The following is a 7,064-nucleotide window of genomic DNA, read 5'->3' as shown; positions in this document are numbered from 1 at the left end:
CATCACAGTTAAGCGCGAATGAATATCTTAGATAGGAACAAGCGTGTTTGAATGGAAAACAGAAATACTTGCATTAATTCATCGAGACACAGCAGAGCTCCTCACCCCCAACAATGGGGTTTAGAGACTCATGCCGTCAGAGAATACAAAGTTTAGATCTAAATTATCATGAGATACAAAATAAGTCTCTAAAAGTTGTTTAAATACCAAACTAGTAGCCTAGGTTTACAACAAATGAGTAAACTATGATGGATGATGCAGAGGCCCACTTCTGGGGCCCACTTGGTGTGTGCTGGGGCTGAGAATTAAGCAATCCACGTGCAGAGGCCATTTGTGGAGTTGAACGCCAGTTTTTGTGCCAGTTTGGGCGTTCAACTCCAGCTTTTGATCCTTTTCTGGCGCTGGACGCCAGAATTGGGCAGAGAACTGGCGTTGAACGCCAGTTTACATCGTCTATCCTTGTGCAAAGTATGGACTATTATATATTTCTGGAAAGCCCTGGATCTCTACTTTCCAACGCAATTGGAAGCATACCATTTCGAGTTTTGTAGCTCCAGAAAATCCACTTTGAGTGAAGGGAGGTCAGAATCCAACAGCATCAGTAGTCCTTTTTCAGCCTGAATCAGATTTTTGCTCAGCTCCTTCAATTTCAGCCAGAAAAATACCTGAAATTACAGAAAAACACACAACTCATAGTAAAGTCCAGATTTTATTTCAAGAGTCCTGAGATAATCTGCAAAGCGAGCAAATTGCTTATCCTGCTCCTCTTTTCGGAGTTTTTGAGGATAAGGTATCTTGGCTTTATATTCTTCAACCTTAATTGCTGCAGGTTTATTGCCTACAGAAGTGGTTGAAGAAGCCTTTTTAGAGGGGTTGTCATCAGCACTTGTGTGTGTCTGATCCCTCACTGGCAATTGAGTGCCAGAGTTAGAAACTGGAGTGATGTTAGACGCCAACTCCTTGTCTGTTCCTAGCGTCTGAACGCCAGAATTGTGCCCATTTTGGGCGTTCAGCGCCAGATCTTGCCCAGTTCGGGCGTTCAACGCCAGATCCTTGCCCATTTCTGGTGTTGAACGCCAGTTTTGCCTTGTTTCTGGCGTTGAACGCCAGTTTTGGGCATGGTCTGGGCGTTCAGCGCCAGCCTTCCACCAATTTTCTGGCGTTTTAGTGCCAGAATTATTTTTTCCTGGGCTCTTACTGTCCTCAGGTGAATTTTGGGTGGTCTGCTCATTCCTTAGCTTTTTGCTGCCTTGAGGTGGGATATTTAATGTTTTCCCACTTCTTAATTGAACTGCTTGGCATTCTTCTGTTATTTGTCTTGACAGCTGGAAAAATCAACAAGAAAACACCAAACTTAAAGTTTGGCACAGGATTTAATAGAAAAAATTATTTTTGAAAAAGATTTTAAAGAATATGATAGCCAATTACCATGAACATAAACACCGCGTTCTAACAAAATAAACCGTTAGTTGTCCAAACACGAACAATCCCCGGCAACGGTGATACACAACTCATAGTAAAGTCCAGAAATATGAATTTTTTCTAAAAACTAATGGAAATAAACTAAAAACTAACTAAAACATACTAAAAACTATATGAAATTAACCCCAAAAAGCATATAAAATATCCGCTCATCACCTGCCATAGAAGAAATCATTCACAGTTGAAGAAGACAGTAAGACTAGAGTTAATCCAGAAGAAAAAAGCATCTCCAAGCCTTAACCATCTTCTTATCATTATAAACATATCAACCTAGTTAAGATCTCTTTATTCCTTTTATGCTCTTAACCAGATCCAACAACTCTTCTTTTCGCCTGACTAAGATCTGCAAGATAACCATAGCTTGCTTCAAATCACAATCCTCGTGAGATTGACCCTGACTCACTCAGGTATTACTTGGACGACCCAGTGCACTTGATGGTTAATTTGTGTGAAAGTGTGGGATTCTGCGCACCACTAGAGATATTTGAAAGTGTTGGAGTTTGCTCTAGATTCCAATAATATAAAAAAGAATCCCATCTTTTAGTTGTAAAAAGAATCAATAGATATATTAATGGAATTATTGATTTTGGTATATGGTATCCTAAATCTAATAAGTTTTGTGTAATGGGATATTGTGATGCAGATTTTGCCGGTGACCAAGTTGATAGAAGAAGAACTTCGGAGATTTGTTGCTTCCTTGGACAGTCTCTAATCGTATGGTCAAGCAAGAAGCAAGCTACTGTTGCACTGCCCATAGCTGAGACTGAATATATAGCCGCTTCTTCTTGTTGTTCACAATTGTTATGGCATAAAACACAACTTGCAGATTACAAATTGCAAGTCAATAGTATCCATTTATTTTGTGATAACATGAGTGCCATAAATATTTCTAAAAATCCTGTTTTGCACTTAAGAACCAAGCACATTAAAGTAAGATTTCCCTCCATTAGGGAACATATGCAAAAAGATACAATTGACATACAATTTGTGAAATCTGAGGATCAACTTGCTGATATTTTTACTAAACCTCTGTCTGAAGATAGATTTTGCAAGTTGAGAAAAGCATTGGGTATTGTTGATTCTGAATTCTTAAATTAAATTGATGATGTAGTTCTCTGTGTATTTTTGTCTCTTAGATCGACAGGAGATAAAACTGGATAGATGATGACTCCTTCTAGGTTCTTTGGTTATCAGACTGAGTTGTGGTAAAGATAATTCCTTTGGGTCAAAAGTGAATCTTTGGTGGTCCTTTGTGTTTCCTTAAAACCATCATTGGGCCCAAAGGGAAGAAGTTCTATTTCTATGATGTGGGCCTCATTATTTATTTTGATCATAAATTCAAAAATTAATTGTTTTAGGGTTTCTCATCAAGTCAAATCAAAATTCAGATTTTCAAATTTTATTATTGTCTTGTCTTTTCAAACTGCTAGTTTACATATCCTTTCAAAATCAATTTTTTTTGAAACACCTTTTCATTTTGTTTAAATAATAGTTTGTATTTTCAAAAATTTTCAAAGCATTAATAGTAGTTACTTCTTAAAAACTTCTCATTTTCTCCAACCTCCACCACTCCTATAATCGCATTCATTAAGTTTCATAGATATGAGAAAGAATGTAGCAACACAAAGAGGCACAGGAACTTATCGTGCTCTACGAAACCCTCCTCTAAAAGGCCAAGCACACATTCATATTCATATTCACTCCCATTCCTCATCACACTTGTCTCCAGTTCCCGAACCTATGGCATAAACCAAAAATACCTCTCGTCATCCATCCTCAATGACAACTAAAGCTGGAACTTCTAGAGCAAAAGAAAAGAAATATATGGGTGACGAAGAACCTCTAATATCTCCACCTCTTCGCTCCTCATCTCATCCTCAAGGATGATCTGCACCGTCTAGTCGTCCTTCAAAAGGTAACCGAAGACCTTTCCTTAATTCTGTAAAAGAACCTGCAAATCCTGACCCTGTAGATTTTAAATCCCATTTCTGTAACCTTCCTCATTCTCACTATGATCTATTTTATTTTTATTCAAGCATGAATGTTGAATTTCATAGAGCCATTGTTTCTAAAAGATCCCTATGTTTTACTTTTGTGGCTAATTTAAATGCTCTAGCTAAGAAAGGGATTGATTTTATTGAAAACATTGTTTACTTGGATTGAAAAAATTCTTTGAAATAAAAAAATCTGTTTACCCTGATTTAGTAAGAGAATTATATGTTAATATGTACTATCGTGAGGAATCTATTCACTCATATGTAAAAGGCCAAGGAATTCATTTAAATAAACAATCCATTGATGAAGTCCTTGATTATTATGATGTTAGCGTCAATGCTTACATTTTTGAAAAATGGGATAATGATCTGGGCATTTCACACAAGGATGTGTTGGCAAACATATGTGAAAATATTTTCCTCATGGATGGTGTTACCCCCAACTATCGATCCCTACGTCCTGTCAAATCCCAACTACGTCGCATTATTACCCACATTGTCTTGCCTCAAAGTGGTTCTTATCAGCGAGTGACTCTTTGTGACACCTTAGTTATCTATGCCATCATCAACAAAACTGAAATTTCCTTTACATATTTGATGATGTGCCATATACATGATTGTATCAAAAGTGACAAATTTTTTTCTCTACCATATAGCATGTTTTTTACTTGCATCTTTGACTACTTTGGTGTTGATCTAAACAATTAGACCCACAAGAATAGAATTTCATCTTTTAAGGACGATGGTGCAGTCAAGCAATCAAAAGAAAAAGGAACCAAGGCTGCCAAGGACACTGTTATGGAAGAAGAAGAGGACAAAAGCATTCTTCCTCCTCCATTAGCTGTAGGGACATCATCCTCTTACAAGTACTTGGTAAATGACATCATGAAAGATGTCTTACGAAAATTTGTGAACCTCGCCAAACAAATGATCAACTCGAGCAAACAAGTTAGGACACTAGCTATAGAAAATGAGAATTCCTTACGAAAGTCTCAAAGCCAGGTTGAAGTGCTTTTAAAGTACATAGATTCCTTGAAAGATGACCAAGTGATGTCTGAGCAAGAAGAAAATCTTCTAGAAATCAAGGATGAGGAATATGATGTCTAGCTCCTGCTTGATGCTGCTGCTTTTTAAGAACCTGCTTTTTTTATGCTAAAATTTTTAGTCTTTGAATCTTTTGAATATTGTTAATTTTTCTTTGGATAACTATAATAGTTGTAGGCACTTAACTTTGACCTAATTGGAATACTATTTTAGCCTAACAAAATCTTTGTGTAGGTAATACTACCTTCTCTTAATGACAAAAGGGAGAGTGAATGATGAAAATGAATTATTGTTATGGCATTGTGTTAATGATTTATGAATTGATAGGTTGTTTAATTCATTTGTTGGATGTTAGTACTAATATTTTTATTGCCTTTGTTGCTTCTGGTACCCATTGACTGGTGTGAATCATTATTTCTTTGGTTTGATCTGTTTTGGAGTTTATATATTTGTCCTCCAAAAATATTGTTTATAGCTTTGATTTTGAACTCTTTATCAAAATATTGATGAATGATATTTCTGGATTGAAAGCTAATAATTTTTGAATGGCTGTTTGAATGTTTGGCATAGTTCTTGTATAAAATTTATTGATCACAGGTTGAAGAATGCAAATATTCAGAGGGAGCCAAGTGAATAAAAGAAAGGGAGAGTTCACATCAGGATTGTATCATCAAAGAGAAGTTTCTTAAAACTCTTCTCATTTTTTTTTACAATTTATTTTATAATATTTATCATCAAGGAGGAGATTGTCGAGTTTGAAGAACTAAAAACTATTATTTGATGATAACTAAATATTATTATTGGGATTAATAAACCAATTATGTGTGTAATTTAGTTTGTTAATGGTTCAGTAATCCAGAGAAAACAAACATGCCCAACAACAAACTAATAAAGCCCAAAGTGATAAAAAATTTGGACGGCTAGTATAGAGAAATAAATTTGAACCAAACACAAGCATAAGGCCCAACTGATGATCTAAGTCCATTCACTCAACTTGATTTCTAACTAAGAAATAGAACTCTATTCTCATTAGAACCAAAACTAAACCACCAAACCAAATGCTCTCTTCTCTCTTTTCTCTCACCCACGTAAAGAAGTTCAGAAGGAAAGCAAAAAAAAAGTTTAATTAGGAATTAAATCAAAATAAAAAAGTGGGTTACTAAATTTAAGCAAGAAAAAAAAGGTTAAACAAATTAGGGCTTTAAGCAAAGATCACATCCTAAGACTACATCAGAGACATTTTGTTTCATTTGTGCTTCATTGAAGATTGTTGAAGAAATTCTCCTTTTGTATGCACCGAATGAAAAATCTGATTCAAATGGAGGTTATAGAGCTTTGCAAGAAATCAATGGTCAAAAAAGTTACTTGGAGTCAAAGCACAAATGAAGGGCTCAGATACTTGAAGCAATATAAAAAACAATGAAAGAAAAGATAGAAGGTATTGATGCATGTATGGTTCAATCATTGTTGCTATTCTATCTCTCTTTTGCGCCGCCGCTATTGTTGATTTTTGGAGAGAGGAAGTCAAATGTGCTGAAGCAAAGTATCAAACTTTGGAAGATTTACTCCTCTATTAAAGGGGTAAATGGCCAGAGATTGGTTCAAGGAGTGAGAGGACAAAGATTGAGTTTCCATAGCTTACAAAGCTATACCTTCTTCTCCTTCATGGTTTTCTGTTGAATACTCTTTTTTTTTAGTTTTTTATTTACCTTTGTTTCAATGAAAAAAAAGCATTAATTTGAGGAATTAAAAAAAAGCCATTGAGAGAAAAGATAAAGAGAGTTAGACTTGGAGAAAAACCAAATGTTTATTTTAGAAATTTTTTGTACGTTTTTTATTTTGCAATAATGATCTTGAAAAAATTTTCTTACTAAGTTGGGTGAGGACTTAGTGGTTACAAATCTAGGGAGTGAACCTAGTCAAATCTGGCTTGGGTAGAAGTTGAGTTTGTCTCAGATAAGATTATGTTGAATCCTAGAAAAATTGATGTTTGTAATATTTGAAAGATAGTGAAAATTTCACCACTGTTGTGAGGGAGATTGGATGTAGTTCACATTACACATGGTGGTTGAACCAGGATATATGGATGTATCACTCTTCCTTCTCTGTTCTGATTCTAATTTTATTCTCTTAGAGACAAAATAAAATTGTCTCCTACTTATTCTATCCAGCAAGACGTCATAGCAACTCTATTCGCTTACAAATTTATTTTGACTCCTCTATCAACAAGAGACAAAATAAAAGTGTCTCTTGCATTTTTAATAAAAGCAAATTTAACATATTTTCTAAATTCCATCATATTTGAAGTAAAATCAAACAAAATAAAAAATAGCCTAGATTCAATCCTTTTTTCTCTAAACTACTAATAACCATCAAAATTTATGTTATTTTTCTAAATTTCTCTTCAAAAAATTATATTTTGTGTAAAAAAGTTTTTATTTTTCCTTACGCATTTCTATTATTTCTCTTCTTTATTCTTTTTTTTATATCAAATTTTTAAAATTAAAAAAATAAATAAAAATTAAATTATTCTATTAATTTTTA

At 34.5% G+C, this 7,064-nt stretch overlaps 1 long non-coding RNA gene across 1 annotated transcript in view; it reads right to left on the bottom strand.

Annotated features, from left to right (window-relative positions):
• Positions 594–7,064, bottom strand: part of LOC107625591 — a 7,180-nt gene continuing 709 nt past the window's right edge. Inside the window, exon 3 of the long non-coding RNA XR_001617319.2 lies at positions 594–665. This is a non-coding gene — a long non-coding RNA (uncharacterized LOC107625591). The remainder of the gene's footprint in view (positions 666–7,064) is intronic.

This window comes from Arachis ipaensis, chromosome B02, assembly GCF_000816755.2.
Source record: "Arachis ipaensis cultivar K30076 chromosome B02, Araip1.1, whole genome shotgun sequence".
NCBI classification, from domain to species: Eukaryota; Viridiplantae; Streptophyta; class Magnoliopsida; order Fabales; family Fabaceae; genus Arachis; species Arachis ipaensis.
This window is presented reverse-complemented; position numbering and strand designations above follow the sequence as displayed.